Genomic DNA, 20,093 nt, shown 5'->3' on the forward strand with positions numbered 1-20,093 from the left:
GAACACAGCGTCCTGTCCCTAACTGAAATCACAGCAGAGTGAGCGCAAAATGGCGGCAGCGTTTTTTATAGTGCAGAGTGACATCATTTCAGCAGCCAATCACAGCCTTGCCAGTACTTACATGCCCACCATGCTAAACAGGATGTGCCTACACTTCCAATCATTCCTCATTGGCTGCTGCGTTCAGTTTGAATTCTGGGAACTTCCGATTCTGGTATCCGATATGCGGGAAGTATCGGAATTCGGTATCGGAATTCCGATACCGCAAATATCGGCCGATACCCGATACTTGCGGTATCGGAATGCTCAACACTACTTACAAGTGTTGTGTTTTTATGAACATACATTGCATTTGAAGGATATGAGTTCTGATGACTGATGATCACATTGTATCAGTAAGAGCCTCAATACAGTCCTGTAAGGACTTCCTTCATCAATAATATCAGTAGAGAACTATAACTTCCTTCAAATTGTGTGTTCTTATTTCTGTCTCTGTGGTCATGTCTTAGTGCACTCAATAGGAAACAGGTGGATTGTTACAATAGCAGGAAACTCACAATGATTGACAAGGACATGAGTAGACAAAGGAGAAAGGAAAGCCTTTGGGAATATGTTCATACGATCATACAGTAGGACAGGAGAATGAGAAACTAGGCTTCCAGCCAAGAGATATCAAGTTTGACAAACAATTCCTTGTTTTGAAATAAAAGAACATAACAAATCTTGAGCTAAAAAAGGTAAACTTTGGAAAAAAAATTATTTATTCCATGATAGTGTTCAAGTTTCCTATTATGCTAGAGATACTTTTTTTTATGAAAAATTTATCTTTAAAATGTGATTGCTTGACTGTAGAAAATCTTTTAAGTGTAATAATGTATTATGTAAACCCTAAAACCCTAAAAATTCAAAACTGTAGACAATATAGGATCAAAATTTGTTGGAAACTGATGCTTTTTGAGCTGCAATTTCAAGAAATTCAAGCATAGAAGTTTTAGCACAAACAGATTCATCAAGTCTGAAACTCTATTGACATTAATGCTGAGGATATAGGTCAATAATTTGCTTTGTTGGTATTTTTTTCCAAGGTGCAGATTTACCAATTTTAACTTAAACCATTAGGTACAAGAAAATTTCTCATTTTTGTGCCTTAATTTTTTCCTCCCCTTATTGCAAGACCCATAACTTTTTCACTTTTCCATCGAAATAACTTGTGACTAGAGATGAGCAAATATTTCAATGTTTGGTTCAGATTGCGATCGACGAATTTTCAATATTCATAGATTAATTTGCTGAACATAGCCGAACGCCATTCATGTCAATGGGAGGCAAAAACAAATGCATCCACAACACCTTATAAAGGCCATAAACACATCAAGTGAGGGACAGACACCAGGAAAGTGGCCTCAATTCACCCACAGTACAAATTGTAGCAGGGCACTGCAGCAATCAGCCATGCATGAGGTATCGGTGTCTGTGCCAGCGTTTAAATATTTCAATCACAGTAAGATGAGGAGGGTGAGAGACAGTGTAGGCCTCCTATGCTGGGAGCCTTGATACTACATGCAACAGCTTAACCTGCTTTCATGCCCAGCTACACCCAGGTGGCACAAATATCATATACATTTTGTAGACTACTATTCTCAGAATAATCTAAGGATAGTAATGTCACAATTCCTCTTCTCAGAATGTCTGGGACTCTGTGATGGACAGCTCTGTCATCCTATCTTGTGCTGGGGCATGCTGAGTTTTCGGTGCTTTGATTGACAGCTCAGTTGACCTATCTGACTGGAAGTTGCAGAGATGTCCACAGTTGTTCCATGTCCTTGGTAATTGCCCTACTATTTAGGTGAGCTGTCTGGCCCAGATCATTGCCAGTCTAAAGCTTGTTCTAAGCACTGCAGCAATCAGCCAGGCATAAGGTATCGAGGTCTGGGACAGCATTTACATCTTTCAATTGAATGTCACAGTAAGAATAGGTGGGTGAGGTATCAGTGTTAGACTCCTTTGCTGGGGGCCCTGATACCACATGCAACATCTCTACCTGATTTCATGCAGAGCCACACTCAGGTCGCACAAAAAATAGTTTTGTAGACCATTGTCAGAAAAATTTAGGGATGGTAACATGAGTAGAGTTGAGCGACTTTTTTAGGATCGAGTCGGGTTTCGCGAAACCGACTTTGTCAAAAGTTGGGTCGGGTGAAATCGGCCGATTATTGTGAAAAGTCAGGGATCGGCCTAAACACGAAACCAAGTACAAGTCAATGGGGAATTAAAGTCGGCCGTGAGTGGAGGACAGGAAAACACCTAAAGTGCCCATTTTAATGCCAAAAACATCAATTCTTGTTACTTAAGCGTGTCAATCCTAATTTACCTTATAATAATAGTTAGTCATTGAAAATTGGGGGTCATTTGGCTAAAGTTGTGGGGGTGGGGCTAATTCAATTTTTTCGTGGGCCCAGGAAACGCGGACTACGTCACGGCGGTGGAGCAGGTAGAGGTAAGTATTTATACCTTGCAAGTTCTCTGATCCTGAGCAAGCAGGGGGGGCCAACTTGTTTGCATTGGCACTGGCACAGGGCCCCTCAAAGTACGGCGGTGTGTTTGACGGCGGGGGCACCTCCCACCGGCAGAAACACTTTTGCGTACTATGAGGGGCCCTGTACCAGTGATGTCGCCAATGAGTATGCCCCCCGACCTGATGAAGGAACCTGCACTTTCATCTGCACCTTCCTCTTTGTCCCCGTGTAAGGTGGAATAGTATGCGGGAAGGGGAACCTGACTTTCAGCAGGGTCAGGTTCTGGCTGTGTAGACTGCAAGGGGAATGTTGTCGTCTGGGTCAATGTACCAGCAGACTCATCTAGCCGTGGTTGGGCAATGGGCAGGATGAGAAGGAAACATAGTTAGGAGGCCAAAAAAATAAAGTAGGCTAAATGCAGTTCAAAAGTGTAACAGGACTAAACAGGCGGCATTGCTTTGTTCAGTGGAGGACAACTGTAATGAGTGGCAGACACAGTTAGTAAGCCCAGGTAATAAAGTGGGCCAAATGCAGTTCAAAATTGGTAACAGGAGTAAAAAGGCGGCACTGCTTTGTTCAGTGGAGGAGAACAACAAGCAGCTGCAGACAACGTTAGTAGGCCCAACCAAACAAGTAGGCCAAATGCAGTTTAATATCCGAAACAGGATGAAAATTGAGGCTCAGCTTTGTTCAGTGGAGGAGAAAAACAAGGAGTGGCAGACACCATTAGTAGGCCCAACCAAACAAGTAGGCCAAAAATGCAGTTTAATATCCGAAACAGGATGAAAATTGAGGCTCAGCTTTGTTCAGTGGAGGAGAAAAGCAAGGAACGTCAGACACTGTTAGTAGGCCCAACCAAACAAGTAGGCCAAATGCAGTTTAATATCCGAAACAGGATGAAAATTGACGCTCAGCTTTGTTCAGTGGAGGAGAAAAGCAAGGAGTGGCAGACACCGTTAGTAGGTCCAACCAAACAAGTACTGTAGGCTAAATGCAGTTTAAAATTGGTAACTGGAGTACACAGGGGGCATAGCTTTGTTCAATGGAGGACAGCTGTAATGAGTGGCACAGACAGACTTAGTAGGCCTAAAATAAAAAAATTAGGCTAAGAGCAGTTCAAAATTGGTAACAGGAGTAAACAGGCGGCTTAGCTTTGTTCAGTGGAGGACAACTGTAATGAGTGGCGCAGACACAGCTGTAGGCCCACAATAAAAGAGTAGGCAAAAAACAGTTCAAAATTGGTAACAGGTGTAAACAGGTGGCTTAGCTTTGTTCAGTGGAGGACAACTGTGATGAGTGGCGCAGACACGGTTAGTAGGCTCAAATACAAAAGTAGGCTCAAAGGTGTTCAAAATTGGTAACAGGACTAAGCAGGCGGCATAGCTAGGTACTGGGGTGGGCTCAGACAGTGGTAGTAGGCGCAAATTATTAACTGGTCAAAATGGAGGCCAGGGCCCCTGTATATTTTAACTATCATCTATCACTTCAACAAATTTGTATTGGCAGTGCCATTGAAGGATTTAACAGCACAGACTACACAGTGGTGGAGCAGGGAGAGGTAAGTATTGCAAGTGGTAGAGCACTGTTCGAGCTGGGGGGAACACTCTCTCGTGGGCGGCGGTACTGGCACAGGGCCCCTCATATTACAACGGTGTGTCTGACGTTGGGTGTGCACCACCACCGTCAGAGACACTTCATTGTACTATGAGGGACCCTGTGCCAGTGCCGTCGCCCAAAAGTGGGCACACCCACCTGTCCAGGCAAACGGCACTCGCACGGGTGCTTGCGTCAAGTGGTGACCATGGCCCTGTGGGGGGAGTCAGAATATTTAGGGAGGTATAAAAATGGCCTATGGTGGACATTCAGCAGCTGCAAATGGAGGAATTGGAGCAGTCAGTAAGAGGAGGCCAAAAGCAAGACATTTTTCAGGCAAGCTACGTGTCAGCAGGGGAAGGTGGGGCAAAATAATTTGAAATCCATGATTGGTTCATTTTAATGAAGGTTAGATCATCAACATTTTGGGTAGCCAGACAAGTCCTTTTTTGGTCAGTGTTGAACCAGCAGCACTGAAGACTCTTTCTGAGAGCACACTAGCAGCTGGGCAAGCGAGCTCCTGTAATGCATATTCTGCCAATTCAGGCCAGGTGTCTATTTTAGATGCCCAATAATCAAAGGGTAATGACCTGTGAGGGAGAACATTGATAAGGGAAGAAAAATATTTTGCAACCATACTGGACAAATGCTGTCTCCTGTCACTTTGAATCGATGCAGTAGTACCTGTCGTGTTTGCAGTCATTGCAAAATCACTCCACAACCTGGTCATAAAACCCCTCTGTCCAACGCCACTTCGGATTTGTGCACCTCTAACACCTCTGCCATGTTGCCTCCTACAGCTCATGTGAGAACCATCACCGCTGCTGTGTGCTGGGAATGTCTGAACAAAACGGTCTACAAGTGTTGCTTGTTTGGTAGCCAATATTTGCTCAAGATTCTCATGTGGCATGATATTTTGTAATTTCCCTTTATATCGTGGATCCAGGAGGCAGGCCAACCAGTAATCGTCATCGGTCATCATTTTTATAATGTGGAGGTCCCTTTTTAGGATACGCAAGGCATAATCAGCATTGTGGGCCAATGTTCCAGGTGTCAATTCACTACTTGTGCTGGGTGGAGGAGCACTTTCTTGCAAATCAACATCACTTGTCTCCCGCAAAACCCCTGTACCTGACCTTGCAATGCCACCAGTTTCTATTGCCCAATAAGAAGCATCCTCCTCCCATAAATATTCATCCCCATCCTCCTCCTCCTCCTCTTCATCCGCCACCTCGTCCAGGAGAGTTCCCTGAACAGACAATGGCTGACTATCATCAAGGCTTCCCTCCTCCTCGGCCGCAGATGCCTGCTCCTTAATGTGCATCAAACTTTGCATCAGCAGACGCATTAGTGGGATGCTCATGCTTATGATGGCGTCGTCTGCACTTACCAGCCATGTGCATTCCTCAAAACACTGAAGGACTTGACAGAGGTCTTGTAGCTTCGACCACTGCACACCAGACAACTCCATGTCTGCCATCCAACTGTCTTCCTGTGTATGTGTATCCTCCCACAAATACATTACAGCATGCCTCTGTTCGCACAGCCTCTGAACCACGTGCAGTGTGGAGTTCCACCTTGTTGCAACGTCGATTATTAGGCAGTGCTGGGGAAGCTTCAGCGATCACTGATGTTCAGCATACGGCTGGAGTGTAAGGGCGACCGGCGGATGTGCGAGCAAAGTCTTCACACCTTCAGGGGCAGGGCTGGTAACCCCGGAAAATTTTTCAGGAAGCACTGCACCACCAGATTCAAGGTGTGAGCCAGGCAAGGTATGTGATTCAGTTCTGAAATGGCTATGGCAGCCATAAAATTCCTTCCGTTATCTCTGACTACCTTGCCTGCCTCAAGATGTGCACTGCCCAGCCATGACTGAGTTTCTTGCTGCAAGTACTCGGCCAGTACTTCCGCGGTGTGTCTGTTGTCGCCAAAACACTTCATTTCCAACACAACCTGCTGACGCTTACCACTAGCTGTTCCATAATATGATACCTCGTGTGCAACACTGGCAGCTGCGGATGGAGTGGTCGGGCGACTGCGCTCTGTGGACGAGCTTTCACTTCTGGAGGAGGATGAGGAGGAGGGGAGTCGAACGCCTACTGCCAACTGTTTCCTAGGCCGTGCGCTAGGCAGAACTGTCCCACTATGGTTGTCCCCTGTGGACCCTGCATCCACCACATTAACCCAGTGTACCATGATGGACACGTAACGTCCCTGGCCATGCCTACTAGTCCATGCATCTGTTGTGAGGTGCACCTTTCTATTGACTGATTGCCTGAGTGCATGGACAATGCGGTGTTTGACATGCTGATGGAGGGCTGGGATGGCTTTTCTCGCAAAGAAGTGTTGACTGGGTAGGTCATAGCGTGGTACTGCGTAGGCCATCAGGGCTTTGACAGCTTCACTTTCAACCAACCGGTAGGGCATCATCTCTAACGAGATTAGTCTAGCAATGTGGGCGTTCATACCCTGTGTACGCGATTGAGAGGATGAGTACTTCCTTTTCCTAACGAGAGTCTCTTGTAGGGTGAGCTGGACTGGAGAGCTGCATATGGTGGAACTAGCGGGGGTGGTGGTGTACATGGCAGATTGAGAGAGGGTTGGTGATGGTGTTCTTGATGTTGGCCTACATACAGTGTTTCCTACCAAGAACCTTGTGATTCCCTGACTGCTTTGGCTTTGCGACGATACCTCCACATTTGCTGTTGGTGGTGTCCTAACCGGTGGGCTTACAGTGAGGAAAGCAATGTTGCATTGCTGACTACCTTCATTCTGAGTGGGTGCACCAACAGTATGGGACGTTTGGTAGTTAGTCCAGGCTTGCAAGTGCTTGCTGGTTAAATGTCTAGGCATGCACGTTGTATTTAAATTTTGGACATTCTTCCCTCTGCTAAAGGTCTTTGAGCATTTCTTACAGATAACTTTGCACTGATCATTCGGATCTTGGTTAAAAAATTCCCACACTGCACTCTTCCTACCATCGAATACCTTTTCAGGCATTGCACGCTGTTCTCCATTCACCAGATGGCCACGCTGTCCTAAAAGTGTTTTTGGTTTTGTCAAAAGTTTTTGGCTAGATACGGGCCTGCCAGATGAAAGCTGTTGCGATGTAGATGCCTGCTGCAGATCATCCTCCTCTGCTTCAGAGCTACTGCCAGTGGCACCCTGTTCCCCCAATGGCTGCCAATCTGGGTCAACAACTGGTCATCCATCACCTCCTCTTCAATGTCATGTGCACCTTCCCCTGTGTCACCATGTAAGGGACGGGGCACCATAGTCTCATCAGGGTCAGATTTTGGCTCAGTACACTGCGAGGGCAATGTAGTGATCTGAGTCAATGGAACAGCATAATAAACTAGCTGTGGCTGTGCATCTGTGCACTCCATGTCCGATTCATCTTGTAATGGGCTGTTAACTATTTCAATTTCTAACCCTGGCACGGTATGTTTAAAGAGCTCCATGGAGTAAACTGTAGTGTCGCCTGCCGCATCCTTCACTTTTGCTTTGGGTGAAGGACACAAGGAAGCGATTTGTTCCTGACCGGGAGCATCCACTGGCGACTCGCTGCTTTTATATTTCGAACTTTCTGAAGAGGAGGCAAAAGAGCTAGAGGCTGTGTCAGCAAGGAAAGCCAAAACCTTTTCCTGCTGCTCCGGCTTTAAGAGCGGTTTTCCTACTCCCAGATAAGGGAGCCTTGGAGGCCTTGCGTAGCCAGATGATGATGCTGGCTCAACACCTCCAGCCTTAGGTGCTATTTTGATTTTCCCACTACCACCAGATGCTCTACCACCACCACCAGCAGTACCAGCTGGCAACGAACGCCCACGGCCTCTTCCACCAGACTTCCTCATATTTTGGGAAAATCTAACCAAAATAACAACTGTTATATGGTACTGTAAAACAAGGTAAAAGGTGTATATAAACTTGTTGGCAATTTAAATCTCCCTTTTTTGGGGGGAAGACTGCAGCAAAAAACAGGTCCTGTGTATTACACTACACAATGTAAGTGGCAGAACGTGGCTGGCAGATATATGACAAAAGAACTGACGTATATAAACTTGTTGGCAATTTAAATCTCCCTTTTTTGGGGGGGAGACTGCAGCAAAAAACAGGCCCTGTGTATTACACTACACAATGTAAGTGGCAGAACGTGGGTGGAAGATGTACGACAAACTAACAGAACTGTGACGTAGATCCACTTAGTGCCAATTTAAATCTCCCTTTTATTTGGGGGAGACTGCAATAAAACTCAGGCCCAGTGTATTACACTACACAATGTAAGTGGCAGAACGTGGCTGGAAGATGTATGACAAACTAACAGAACTGTGATGTAGATCCACTTAGTGCCAATTTAAATCTCCCTTTTATTTGGGGGAGACTGCAATAAAACTCAGGCCCAGTGTATTACACTACACAATGTAAGTGGCAGAACGTGGCTGTAAGATATATAAAAAAATACAAGGGCTGTAGTACAATTTCAATCTCCCTACAATGATCTCAGGACAAGTATGGCAGCAATAAAAAGGACAACTGCACACAAAAGTGTGGACAAAGAAACAAGAGAACTGTCCAGAAAGGAGCAACAGGATTTTGGCTTTAAAAAAGCAGTTGGTTTGCACAGCGGCATACAAACAGCAATGCAGCTATCAGGGAGCCTTATAGGGCAGCCTAATAAGCTACAGAGCTGATGCACAAAAAAAACTCCACTGTCCGTGCAAAGAAAAGGTGGTGTTGGACAGTGTAAATCGCTACAGCACAAGCAGTTTCGGGGTTAATCTTCCCTCCCAAACTATATCACTTCTTCTGATGAAGCTGCAGAAACCTCTCCCTATGCTAAGATTGGCAGAAGTAAGATGGCGGTCGGCGTGCACGCCCCTTTATAGCCCCTGTGATGCTGCAGAAAGCAAGCCAATCACTGTAATGCCCTTCTCTAAGATAGTGGGGACCAAGACCTATGTCATCACGCTGCCCACACTCTGCGTCCTCCTTCATTGGATGAGAAATGGCGCTGAAAGCATCATACAAAACGCGACTTTGGCGCAAAGATCGCCGACCTCATGGCCGATCCCACACTAGGAATGGGTCGGGTTTCATGAAACCTGACTTTGCCGAAAGTTGGCGACTTTTGAAAATGTCCGATCCGTTTCGCTCAACCCTAAACATGGGTAGTTGAGTCCAAAGAAGTGGAGGCCTACTGCTACAGGCAACACACATGAAGGAGACCCAAACAGGAATCTGCACATTATCAAAAATTATTGGCAGACAATACCAAAGTGGCATACCTTTCACCACAGTAGAAATAGTATATTAGGTACTGACAGGGTTCCATTACACCCAATCCAGCAGATAGACACCTAGCTAGGAGTGTTCACATTTCCAAAAATTATTGGCAGACAATATCAAAGTAGCATCAATTTCACCACAGTAGAAATAGTATAATTGGGACTGACAGGTCTTAAACTACACCCAATCCAGCAGATGGACACCCAAACCGGAGAGTTCATATTTCCAAAAATTATTGGCAAACAATTCCAAACTGGCACCAATTTCACCACTGTAGAAATAGTATAATAGGGACTGAGAGGTCTTCTGCTACGCCTAATCCAGCAGATGAACACCCAACTAGAAGTTTTGTTGGCTGTTCACATTTCCAAAAATTATTGGCTGACAATGCCAGAGTGGTGTCAATTTCACCACACTAGAAATAGTATAATAGGGATCGACAGTTCTTCCACTAGACCCAATCCAGCAGATGGACACTCAACCAGGAGTGTTCACATTTCCAAAAATTATTGGTAGATACCACTAAAGTGATATCAATTTCACCACAGTTGAAATAGTATAATAAGGACCTGCAGATCTTTCATTACACCCAATCCATCATATGGACACCCAACCAGGAGTGTTCATATTTCCAATAATTATTGACATACAATTCCAGAGTGGAATCAATTTCACCACTGTAGAAATAGTAAAATAGGGACTGAGAGGTCTTCCGCTATGCCTAATCCATCATATGGACACCCAACCAGGAGTGTTCATATTTCCAATAATTATTGACATACAATTCCAGAGTGGCATCAATTTCCCCACAGTAGAAATAGTACAATAGGGACCGACAGGTCTTCCACTACACCAAAGCAAGCAGATGGACAACGAACCAGGAGTGTTCATATTTCCAAAAATTATTGGCCGACAATTCCAAAGTGGAATCAATTTCACCACTGTAGAAATAGTAAAATAGGGACTGAGAGGTCTTCCGCTATGCCTAATCCAGCAGATGGACACCCAACTAGGAGTCCTGTTGGCTGTGCACATTTCCAAAATTTTTAAGCTGACAATGCCAGAATGGCATCAATTTCACCACACTAGAAATAGTATAATAGGGATCAACAGTTCTTCCACTAGACCCAATCCAGCCAATGGACATCCATCCAGGAGTATTCACATTTCCAAAAATTATTGGCAGATACCACCAAAGTGGAATCAATTTCACCACAGTAGAAATAGTATAATAAGGACCGACAGGTCTTCCACTACGCCCAATCGAGCAGATGGACACCCAATCAGGAGTGTTCACATTTCCAAAAATTATTAACAGACAATACCAAAGTGGCAGCAATTTCACCACAGTAGAAATAGTACAATAGGGACTGAAAGGTCTTCCGCTATGCCCAATCCAGCAGTTGGACACCTAACCTGGAGTTTTCATAATTTAAAAAATGAGGGCCTGACACCACTGAAGTGGAATAAATGTCACGAGAATATAAATAGTATAGTTGGGAATGACACGTCTTCTTCTACAGCTAACCCAGCAGATGTAAACTAACCATGACTTTTCACATTTCCACAAATTTGCGATAACATCATCAGAAGCAGCAGCCACAGCAGGCACAAAAGCCACAATAAAGATAACATAGAGTGCAGTTACGTGACATTAATGCATCACACTAAAAAATGCAATATCACCTAGTCTGTACAGTCTGATTGGGGTGCAAATGTCCTTGGAGATCCATAACTTGCTCATCTTGATGAAAGTTAGGCAGTCTACCCTTTCAGAGGACAGCCGGCTGTGCTTATCCATCAGGATGCCACCAGCAGCACTGAAGACACGTTCTGAGAGAACGCTGGCTTCCGAGCATGATAAAACCTCCAAGGCATGTGAGGCGAGCTCAGGCCACTCATCCATTTTGGAAGACTAAAATGTGAAAGGGTCCGAGCCCTCCCTGATGGTATTGATATTTAGTCATACTCCTGCACCATCCTCTCCATTCATTGACCACGTGTAAGACTTGAACTTTGTTGTTGGAGCAAGTTCAAAGAAGAGCGACCAGAATGGTGACCGGACTGCAAACCATGTCCTATGAGGAACGGTTACAGGATTTGGGAATGTTTAGTTTTCAGAAAGGAAGACTGAGAGGAGACTTAATAGCTGTCTACAAAAATCTCAAGGACTGTGACGTTGAAGAAGGATCATCTTTATTCTCATTTGCACAAGGAAACACTAGAAGCAATGGGATGAAACTGAATGCGTGGAGACACAGATTAGGTATTAGAAAAAACTTTTTGACAGTTAGGGTGATCAATGAGTGGAACAGGCTGCCACAAGAGGTAGTGAGTTCTCCTTCCATTGAAGTTTTCAAACAGAGGCTGGACAGACATCAGTCTGGGATGATTTAGTGAATCCTGCTTTGCGCAGGGGGTCGGACCAGATGACCCAGAAGGTCCCTTCCAACTCTACCATTCTATTCTATTCTATTCTATGAGCTGGACTAAAATCAGTGTCAAAGGACTCACAGAAACTACTACTACTGCTGCTGCTAATGTTTTGGCATTGAAGAATTGACTTATCAGAGATTGTAAGTCTAGAGCTGCAATGTGAACTGTGTGCTTCTCTGCTGTCTTGGAGCAAAACTCTCTTAAGGTTGTGTAAAAGTGTGTTTCGATAATCCAGCATTCGCGGGTCCCTTTCCATGATGGAAAGCATCTGACAAAATTTATTTTTGTTACGTGGATCTAACATAGTGGCTACCCAGTAGTCAGCAGTTTTCCTAATCATAACTATATGGGGATCATGTTACAGATAGTGCAGCAAGAAGACACTCATATGTAGGGCTCTACCATGAGATCCAAGACTATCCTGTGCTAGAGGCTGGGTAACAATGATGCTTGTTTGGTCTGTCCCCTCCTGCCAACCATGAACAGCAGAGAGGAGAGGATTGTCCTCTACATCTGACAGTTGTTTGCCCATCACCTATTCCTTCTTCATTTGTTCCTCGAATCTTGCAACTTTGAGGCCAGCATGTAGACGTGTGGGCACTAACAATGAAGATGGGTAAGCAGGATTGAATCTTGTGGGGAATGGTAACCTGGCTCTACATATGTACATATACATGTTATTGATTAATGCTGGTCTTCACTCATATATTTTGTGGTATACTGCTTACATCTGATGTTAGTTCTGATCCTGTTCACCCTTGGGTACTTGTGATTCACCCTCTCCTTGCTGCACTAGCATGTCTCCTCGATTATCATCCTTTCTGCATTATTATGCCTATTGCATTATATTTAGTGATGAGTGAGCACTAAAATGCTCGGGTAGAGCAAATTGGAAAACTCGGGTACTCGACCCGAGCAACGTGCCCAATGTAAGTCTATAAAAAACTCGAGTATTTCTACCACGATCCCCCCCCCCCCCCCGGGGGTCCTTTAAAGGCAGTGTACCCTAAGTTCGGTCCTCAAGAGTCACCAACAGGTCATGTTTTCAGTATTTCCTTAGTATTGCACAGGTGATAATTGCATCACCTGCACAGGCAATAATTCAATCACCTGTGCAATACTAAGGAAATCCTGAAAACATGACCTGTTGGTGGCGCTTGAGGACCGAAGTTGGGGAACACTGTTTTAAGGTCTAAAAACATCTGAAAATGATGGAAACACTGCTCAAATGAAACAGGAACATCATGGGGATCGCCCTTGGAAGCATTTCTGACTCCTAGGCCCCAGCTGTAAGCAATGTTTCAGAGTTTCACACCATTTTTACAGGTGCACCAAAAAGCATTCAAAAATTAAATCAAAATGGATTTTGCTGGGAAATATGTTAAGGTACATCCTTTCCAGGGTAATGACTTGTATGTAAGGCAAAATAATTAACCTACTAATAGCAATTAAATATAAATGTAAAACTTAACCTTTAATAGGTATGCATAAAAAATTCAATTCACATACAACACATATCTAACAGGGGAGGGGAAGAAACCTTGTGCATTTGTGAACCTTAACAAACACAGAATAAAGGGGAGGGAAAAGAAAATGTAAAAAAATTGCTGACAGTGCTAATGGGTCACTGTGCCTATGACCCTATGTATTTAGCTAGTAGCCTTTTATAGTGGCAAATGTCATACTAAACACCATGCTATAGACAAGCCGAATGGTAGGGTGGGCAATTGGTATAGCAACCAATGGCTTTCTTATTATAAGCCGTATATGGATATACCTTTGCCTATCAGTTGCCCATGTATAAATAATGAAGTACACTTATGTAGTTTTTAACCTATACAGGGAAAAACAACTTTTTCTGCAGAGGATTATTTAACCCGCACATATATTCCTGATCACCAATGGTGACCTCTAAAAAAGCCCAATTATTATTTAACACGTATCAAATCTTGTCAAATCCACATAAGTGTGACCAACATCAAGAATGACCAATTCAGCATACATTATTGTTTAGCTACTGTCAATACATATAGCAGCATGATAAGAGAGGCTTTTTAATCAGAACATGACCGCAAATGCACATCCATATAGAAATGGGATCATGCTGCCCCATGAACAATTATTATGAGCATCCCCTGTGATCATTACATAGCGGTCATTATGTTCTTTGCACCAAGCTCTATTTTCCTAAGTCGCCAGCATGTGCAAATTTGCATCATTTATACAGCTCATTGATATGGGTAGATCTCACCCAAAGTTGGAGAGAATCCATTTGTCCCTCATGAAGGTGAGATGGCAATAAAGCTTCTGTTAGAACCGGCGTCTCCCGACGCGTTTCATCCACTAGGACTCATCAGGGGAGTGTGACAACCTGTGATAGCCACTTTACAGGTCTCCCCTCTTCTATTGTTTATGAACGCTAAACCCGGAGGCGTGCCCATGAGGCTCCGCCCCCTAGCGTTTGATGTGCTTCTGGTGCTTCAGAACGCACTTCCGGTATTGTGGAGCGCTCGTCCAGACTTTGGAACGCAAGGCGCTGTAGAGATGAAACGCAAGCGCTCCCCCACAGCAACCATGTGCCGCACCGGAACAATAGCTTCATGTGCTCCATACCTAGAAATCAGGGTAGCATTATGTCTAATAAATGTGAGACTCTTTTAGAGCCTATCACCTATGGTGCTGTACACAATGTGTTGTATGTCTAAATGTATATAACAGACATATCTATTGGGCACTACACTTCAAGAGGACAGACTAATTATTTTCAATACTGTCATGTCCACCCTCAGATATGATTCAGTGTTCCCACAGACCTTCATATAGACACCTAAAAAAGATAGTCCCATAAGGCACAGATGTGAGTTGATTAGAGAAAAAAAATGTTTTTATATATAAAGAGGATTACATTTTGAAGAGGCAAACCATCCCTATGAAGGAGGAGGAGAGAATGGAAGGAAAGAGGAGGAACCACAGCCAAATGAAATTATAATTTATGATTTATGGACTGACCGTTAAAGTGGCTATACAATTTATTCCTAGGAGGAGTACGGGACACCACCAAAACCCCAATCATAGAGTGAAGGAAGAGGTGCCCTATTGTGCCCTATACAAAACCAGCTGCACTCCTGGTACCTGCCTGTTACGTGTTACAGAACCACTCAGCACCCAGAATATGTTGTGCAGTTATATGTATGTATAATAGGTTCCATGTGAGATGCATGTCCCTAATGCATCAGCCCACAGGCTGTGCCCATGGGCAGAGGGGACACGATATTCCCCTTTTGTCTGCCCCACTTTTGTAATTCCCACAGTAAATATCGGCAGGCTCCGGCCACCTGCGGCTATTGTAATGTATGTCTGGCCTGCCGCTTTTCTATTGGCCTGCCCTCTGTATCTGTGTGCTATATTCTGTGTCCTGTGATTAAAGTGTTGTCAACCTGGAAATACGGAGAGAAGTAGTGATCTTTTATATGCGCCCATGTAACCAAGCAATTCCAGCCAGCGTTCTTCGTTCAGACTCCAGCCAAAGCAGAGTGGACCTCCTGAAACACGGGTTGGTACTGAAAGAGTTACCCCAGCTTGGTAGACCCTGTTACACTGGTGGCAGACAGCAGGATATAATACCCCTTCTACATGAGGAAAGGAATGAATGGAAAACAACTACCAGAAGTTAAATAGGACTACATTAAAAGATCTGATGGAAGCCCAAGGGTTGATCGCCAGCAACAAAACAAAAGCGGATTTGATAGCAGCTATCATGGAACACGACAGTGCAGCACCCCCCAATGTGAACGTGGAGGAGACTGAATTCCAGAGGGAGGTAAAGAACAGACTGGTGTTCTGTGGCCCAAACCCTGCAGTAGAGATCATACGAGAGGTGATGGCTGATGTGCGTACTGATCTGAAGGAAAAGATGGCCGAGTGGACCAGGATAGAGCTAGCCAAGATGGAGATGGCAGAGCGGACCAAAGTGGAGCTGGCCAAGATGGAGATGGCAGAGCGGAGAGAGGAGAGTCAGCGAGCAGGGGGAGCTCTGGCCTTCAACCAGGTACCTTCAACAGTAAGCCACAAAAATATCCAGTATAATGCCTTTCGACAGTTGGGGGAGGCAGAGGAAGACATTGATGGCTTTCTGCAGGACTTTGAGCGGCAGTGTGCCCTTCATCAAGTGAAGCTAGAGGAATGGGTTAAGATTCTGGCCAGCAAGCTGACAGGCCTGGCAGCGGACGCCTATCGCACGGTACCTGATGAGGACTGTATGGACTATGAGCAGATCAAAGAAGTGATCTTGGCCCGGTATGCGCTGACACCAGAGGCATACCACCAAAAGTTCTGCGGACTTATAAAACGCGTAACCGATACTCACGCTGAATGGGCCTGTAAATTATAGTGGTCACTGCTACAGTGGGTACAAGGTAGTCAAGCAACCACTAAGGAGGACGTCCTCCAGCTCTTCTTGTTAGAACAATTCTTTAATGGACTAACCCCCGAGACACAGGAATGGCTTCAGGACAGGCGGCCAACGACTCTTGAGGAAGCCGCTCGTCTGGCCGATGAACATCATGATCCCAGGAGGCCTCAGTTGTCCAGATCAAAGATGGTTACTAGGGGTCCACCCATGGACCTGGAGGGCCCCCCTGGGGCGCGATGACACACCTGCCGTCAGCTGGGCCACCTGCAAAGACAATGTCCCAACTGGACTCAGCATATCCAGTGGCCAAAGGCGGGAACAGCTACCTTCAGCCGGGCTGCTGTACACTGCTACCAAGGCGAAGCTGACCCGGCATTGGGGCCTACGACTAACCAAGGGGTAGAAGAGATGGAGGAAGAGCTGCATGAAGTAACCCCTGTGCAGGCAGCCCGGGCAGATAATCGACAACAGCATCGACAGGTCATGTGGGTTAATGGGAAACGTATGCAGGGACTAAGAGATTCCGGGGCAACTTTGACCTTTGTGAAGCCTCATCTCGTCTGGGACCAAGAGAAGACCGACTGGACAGTGGCAGTCCGTGTAGCAGGGGGAGCTATACATCGACTGCCCACTGCCAGGATTCACCTGAACTGGGGAGTCAGGGATGGCCTTGTTGAGGTCGGCTTGATGGAGGATTTGCCTGCGACGTCTTGCTGGGAAATGACTTGGGGCCCATGTTGTCTGCCTTCTCGGGTGCCCCTCTGTCTGAGACATATCCTGTGACCACCCGGAGACAAGCTCAAGCTGCGGAGGCGGAATCACACTCAGAGGAGGCCCGGGTAAGACATCCCATCCCTACATGTATTCCCATAGCCAGATACATTTCTTGGGCCACCCCAGATGAATTTAAGAGGGAGATTCTTGAGGATCCTTTATTGGAAGGATATCACGGGAAGGCACAGGAGGGGAGAGGGGTACTGGAAGGGGAACAGTTTGTATGGGAGCAGGGACTCCTCTACCGGATCACAGAGCAGCACCACACAGGGATGAGCCCCACTATAAAACGACAGCTGGTAGTTTCCAAGAAGTATAGGCAGGAGTTACTGCGAATCTCTCATGTCATACCCTTGGCCGGGCACTTCGGCGTCAGTCGCACCAGGCATCGTCTGACACAAAACTTCTTTTGGCCAGGGGTAACCTATGATGTTCATCAGTACTGCCAGACCTGTGACAGTTGCCAGCGCATTGGCAAGAGGGGAGATCGATGCAAGGCCAAATTACGCCCCCTCCCCATTGTGGAGGAAACATTTAGCCGAGTAGCGGTCGATCTGATAGGGCCATTAGCCAAACCCAGTCCGTCAGGGAAAAGGTATATGTTGACAGTGGTAGATTATGCTACACGGTATCCAGAGGCGGTTGCGTTACCTAACATACTGGCAGAGACGGTGGCAGCCGCCCTGCTCCAGGTTTTCTCACGGGTTGGATTTCCCCGGGAGATTATCTCGGACCAGGGTACCCAGTTTACAGCAGAGGTGACCAACCAACTGTGGATGCTGTGCGGCATAAAGTCCATTAGAAGCGCCCCGTACCACCCGCAAACCAATGGGTTGTGTGAACGCTTTAACAGGACGATAAAACAACTCATTGGGACTTTTACCAGGACCTACAGGGACTGGGAGATATTCTTGCAACACCTCCTGTTTGCCTATCGGGAGGTGCCCCAAGAATCCATGGGGTTCTTCCCGTTCGAGCTGGTATATGGGAGACGGGTAAGGGGACCCCTAGACTTAGTGCTAGAACACTGGGAAGGGGAGGGCCTCATAGAAGGGGTACCTATTGTACCCTATGTGCTGGAATTCCATGACTGCCTACAGGAGCTGACCCAGGCTGTACGTGAGAACATGCAGGTGACCCAGCGGCGCCAGTGCGTAAAGGACTCAGTCTAAAACATGGGATCAGGTAAACTTGGGTGAAGACCTAGGCGCCCGGGAGAGACAGCAGGCGGAGGAGTTGTTGAGGCAGTGACAGAGGATGTTTTCGGGGAGACCAGGGTACACTCGCCTGGTACAACACAAGGTTGAGACCGAGGATCAGACCGCCCCTGCGACAAAACCCCTTCCGCGTCCCTGAGTCTGTATGAGAGGAAATGCAACAAGAGATACAAGAGATGTTGCATTTAGGGGTCATTGAAGAGTCAGATAGTCCCTGGGCATTCCCCGTTGTGTTAGTGCCCAAGAAGCATGGGACTACACAGTTTTGTGTAGACTATCAAAAGTTCAATGAGAAAACAGTGACGGATGCATATTCCATGCCGCATGTGGATGAGTTGTTAGACCGGCTGGCGGGGCAAAGTATTTGACCACCATCGATTTATGCAAAGGCTACAGGCAGATTCCACTTAGTCCTGACTCTATTCCAAAGTCAGCATTTGTCACCCCGTTTGGCTTATTCCAGTTACGAGTTATGCCATTCGGGATGAAGAATGCCCCGGCGACCTTTCAGAGGCTGGCTGACCGGCTTCTATATGGTCTCCAGGACTATGCTTGTGCCTACCTGGACTACATCGCCATCTACAGTGCGACATGGGAAGAGCATCTAAATCATCTAGAGACAGTATTGGACAGGATCCACAAGGCCGGAATCACCCTGAACCCAAACAAGTGTCATGTGGGCAAAGCAGAGGTTCAATATTTAGGGCATTGGGTGGGAAGTGGGAAACAGCGACCAGAACCAGCCAAGATTGAGGCCATAGCCAAATGGGCCACCCAACGAACTAAAACCCAGGTCCTGGCGTTTCTAGGGACAGCGGGGTATTACAGGAAATTTGTTCCCAATTACAGCAGCGTAGCCAAGTCCCTCACTGATCTGACCCGTAAAAGGCAACCCCGCCAGGTAACCTGGACCCCAGAGTGTGAGAAAGCCTTCCGCCAACTAAAGTATGCCCTCACCAATACCCCTGTATTGGCCGCACCCGATCCAACTAAACGTTTCCTTGTTCACACAGACGCTTCTATGTTTGGATTGGGGGCAGTACTGAGCCAAGTCAGGCCGGACGGCCAAGAACACCCGGTAGCTTACCTGAGTCGGAAACTACTGCCCCATGAAGTAAGCTATGCGGCCATCGAGAAGGAGTGCCTAGTGGTAGTATTGGCACTCAAAAAGTTGCAACCATATTTGTATGGACGACAGTTTCCCCTCCTAACGGACCATAATCCCCTAGTCTGGCTTAATCGGGTCTCCGAAGACAATGCCAGATTGCTGCAGTGGAGTTTAGCCCTACAACGTCTGGACTTCACCATCCACTACAGACCCGGCAAACAAAATGGTAACGCCGATGGACTAAGTCGACAAACGGAACTTGTACCAACCCCATAAACTTCGATCATCCCCAAACCGATCCGTTAAGTATCAGACTGTGTATGTCGATTGCGTCGCTGAAAAGGGGAGCCATGTTACGTGTTACGGAACCACTCAGCACCCAGAATATGTTGTGCAGTTATATGTATGAATAATAGGTTCCATGTGAGATGCATGTCCCTAATGCATCAGCCCACAGGCTGCGCCCCTGGGCAGAGGGGACACGATACTCCCCATTTGTCCACCCCCACATTTGTAATTCCCACAGTAAATATTGGCAGGCTCCGGCCACCTGCGGCTATTGTAATGTATGTCTTGCCTGCCGCGTTTCTATTGGCCTGCCCTCTGTATCTGTGTGATATATTCTGTGTCCTGTGAGTAAAGTGTTGTCAACCTGGAAATACGGGGAGAAGCAGTGATATTTTATATGCGCCCATGTAACCAAGCAATTCCAGCCAGCGTCCTTCATTCAGACTCCAGCCAAAGCAGAGTGGACC

The sequence above is a fragment of the Ranitomeya imitator genome, chromosome 4 (genome assembly GCF_032444005.1).
Source record: "Ranitomeya imitator isolate aRanImi1 chromosome 4, aRanImi1.pri, whole genome shotgun sequence".
NCBI lineage: Eukaryota > Metazoa > Chordata > Amphibia > Anura > Dendrobatidae > Ranitomeya > Ranitomeya imitator.